Raw genomic sequence first — 3,605 nt, 5'->3', positions numbered from 1 at the left:
ATTGTTCTCCGCCTCTTCCCAGGCACCCCCACGGTGGGAGGAGCGAAGGGGCGGGGCGGGGCGGGACCGGCCATGAGGGGCCGGTGAAGAGGGGCGGGGACTGCGGGGAGGAGGCGGGGCTGCTGGGGCTGGTTGTGAGAGGCACCCGTGGGTTTAAAGGCTTCTTTGTAATTAAAGTCATGATTAAATACACTTAGAGAAGTCTTACCCAATGTATAATCTTGTGTGAAAATACAACCTCATCTGTAGCTTATTTATGAATATATATAAATTGTATAAATTACAATTTATACAAATAACATATTTGTTTATATGATTTATATATATATGCAAAGCATCTCATCACCTAAAGATAAACGGTGATAGAACTTGGCACTATTTTCCAGAGTCAGAGACAGATCTGCAGACATATAGGTAGATACATAGGGGTGTGTGTGTGTCTGCGTGTGTCTGCACACACACGCACCTGAGTTCCTATGTATCTGAATGGCTGGATAGAGAGAAACAATCATGTTCAAAACAAGCAACACACACACACACACACATATATATATACACACACACATACACATACATACAATATCCTTTCTTGGAGCGGGACACGAATGAGATTGTGAGTCAGAAAGGACAGTTTATTTAAATCCTTAACTCTCCACCTATTAACTGTGAGACTTTGGGCACTAGTGTGTCTTCATTTGTAAACTGAGGATGATAATGCTCACCTTGTAAGACTGAAATTAAATGAAATCTATATCTATCGTGTTTTCAAAATATAGTCCCTGATCAGCCACATCAGCATCATTAGGGAACTTGTTACAAATGCAAATTTTCAGGCCCTACCTGCAACCTTCACTAAACCCAGGATGATTCTGTGCAAAATAAAGCTTGAGAATTGCTGAAATGGAAAGCATAAAGCCTGGTTAGCACTCAGTTAATGTAGCTGCTAATAAATTATATTTAATTTCCTCCTTGTTCTTTATTATCCCCCAATCAAGTTTAATTCAATAACATTCATTGAGCTGAAAGTCAGTGCCAGACAGTCAATGGAGGGACAGAGTTCACAGCCCGCAGTCCCACAGCAGGAGACAGGCACCAGCCCCTCTCCATGTCACATGTCTCAACATCAACCCAAAACCTTTTTTTTTTTTTCCCCAAACTCCTTTACAGATGGAAACTACTAAGGTTAAACCCTTCTTTCTCAAAACAGGCTCATGTGTGCTGGGTCTCCAGCAATGCTTTTAGGAGACCTTTCTATTAATGGCAGTGAGCATCACAACCCTCTCAAATGATAAAAAACCAAGGGGCACCTTGGAGACCACATAGTTCAAACCCACCATTTCATGAGGACAAAGCTGAGACCCAGAAACAGGAAGCTGCTGGCACAGGAAAGTGAAAAAAGTGAAAGTGTTAGTTGCTCAGTCGAGTCCAACTCTCTATGACCCCATGGACTGTAGCCCGCCAGTTTCCTCTGCCCATGGGATTCTCCAGGCAAGAATACTGGAGTGGGTTGCCATTCCCTTCTCCAGGGGATCTTCCCAACCCAAGGATCAAACCCAGGTCTCCTGCATTGCAGGCAGATTCTTCACCGTCTGAGCCAGTTGGCCCAGGAAGAGGTCATCTGGCTCTGCTCCTGCCTTGGGACTCACACCCTGACTCACTGTGGTGGTATTCTGATAGACGACACCAGGCACTCCCACTGGCTCAGCATGACTGATAAGAAATAGCCACTTGTCCTTGCCAATTATGAAAGTAACAGAGACATGCAAGCAAAACCTACATCAGATTTACCTTATTTCAAATGGAGTATATAACAAACTTTTAGATTATCCACTATGATTTATATACAGACAATACTCTGGGCGGCTCTATCTAGAAGCAGAGATTTGGACAGAAGAGCCCCAGAAAGGCCTCTATGTTGAATTCCATCCCACTAAATAAATAGTGACAAACAGCTGTTACTAAAGTAGAGCATTTCAAACACCAGAAATAAAGTAAGGATTTCATATGTGTTCATTTTTATTTTAAATGATTTTATGATAAAGGTAGAAGTGTGTAGTGGGAAAAAAGTCTCTCACAGTTGAACCAGAGAGAGAAGCATGGTTACTATTTTAGGAGAGAGGAAGAAAAGGATCACGCTATATACAGAGCTCTATCCAACTTTTTTCATTTATTTTTAAACTCCTTTGAAAGTTTAAACAATTAAAAAACGCTGAATAAATATTTACTGGATGTCAATTGCCTATGACCAATGAGTAATGATTTATTATTAACACACACTTGACAGCTTATGGTCATGCAGTCCTGAGCAATTGGACGGTAAAGTTCTTGGTCACAGCTCCTACTGGGGTTCCTACATTGGTCTTAACGGAGATCATTTACTCAGCTTGGCCACAGAGCTGCATCTTGAAATTCTCAAGCCCCAAGGAATACTTCCACACCCTCTGACTTCCTGTAACTGAGCACCAAGCACTGACACACCTCTATGTAGTACTCACTGTCCAGGATTTAAGTCTCTACTGAATAGCAAGATCCTTGAAGGCATAGCAAGACTGCATTCTTTTCACCTGTTTCACCTGGAAAGGACTCAAATTTTATCTTTATTTTTTGGCATCACAGTGAAATTTTTCAACCTTTTTTTTGCCATCAAGTCTACTGGAATACAATCATAGAAATAAAACTGCAACAAGATAGAGAAGGGTCAGTGAACATTCACTATAGCAGCATAGAAAACAACTCAGGTTAAAGTACTGTTGCTGCTGCTGCTGCTGCTAAGTTGCTTCAATCGTGTCCAACTCTGTACAACCCCATAGACAGCAGCCCATCATGTCCTATATTATGATTAATATCAGTAACGGTAAGGACCTCCTTGATGGTCCAGTGACTATGAATCCACACTCCCAAAGTAGAGGACCTGGGTTCCAATCCTAATCAGGGAACTATATCCCACATACTGCAACCAAAGAGTTCACATGCCACAACCAAAGAGTTTCACATGGTATAGCTACAGACTCCACAGACCATAAGTAAAGATTCCTCGTGCTACAACGAAGATCGAAGATACTACCTGCCAAAACCAACACCTGATCCAGCCAAATAAAACATATGTTTTAAATTGCTAAAATATCAGGCATCTTAAAAAAAAAAAAAAGTAAACAGTAACATCTAACTGTGAGCAATCACTATACTCCAAACACTTCCCACCCACTATTTTATTTGTCTTCACCTACATGGCAGATGTTCCTATTGCACCCACTTTACACATGAAGAAACTGAAGTTGGAGGAAATTAAGTAATTTCTCCAAAATCACCCACCAGCAACAAAAGAGCTAGGACTCTAATTTTGCTCTGACTTTAAACCTTCCCGTTTTTCCAGAGTCAAGAAAATGTGAAAGCTCAGGAACACTTTCACGTTGTAAACACTATTCAGAAAGCATCAAGGCAATGGTTTTTCCAGTGGTCATGTATGGATGTGAGAGTTGGACTATAAAGAAAGCTGAGTGCCGAAGAATTGATGCTTTTGAACTGTGGTGTTGGAGAAGACTCTTGAGAGTCCCCTGGACTGCAAGGAGATCAAACCAGTCCATCCTAAAGGAAATTAGTCCTGA

Source organism: Capricornis sumatraensis, chromosome 10 (assembly GCF_032405125.1).
Source record: "Capricornis sumatraensis isolate serow.1 chromosome 10, serow.2, whole genome shotgun sequence".
Lineage (NCBI taxonomy): Eukaryota > Metazoa > Chordata > Mammalia > Artiodactyla > Bovidae > Capricornis > Capricornis sumatraensis.
The sequence above is the reverse complement of the archived record's forward strand: the minus strand, read 5'-3'. Positions refer to the sequence as shown.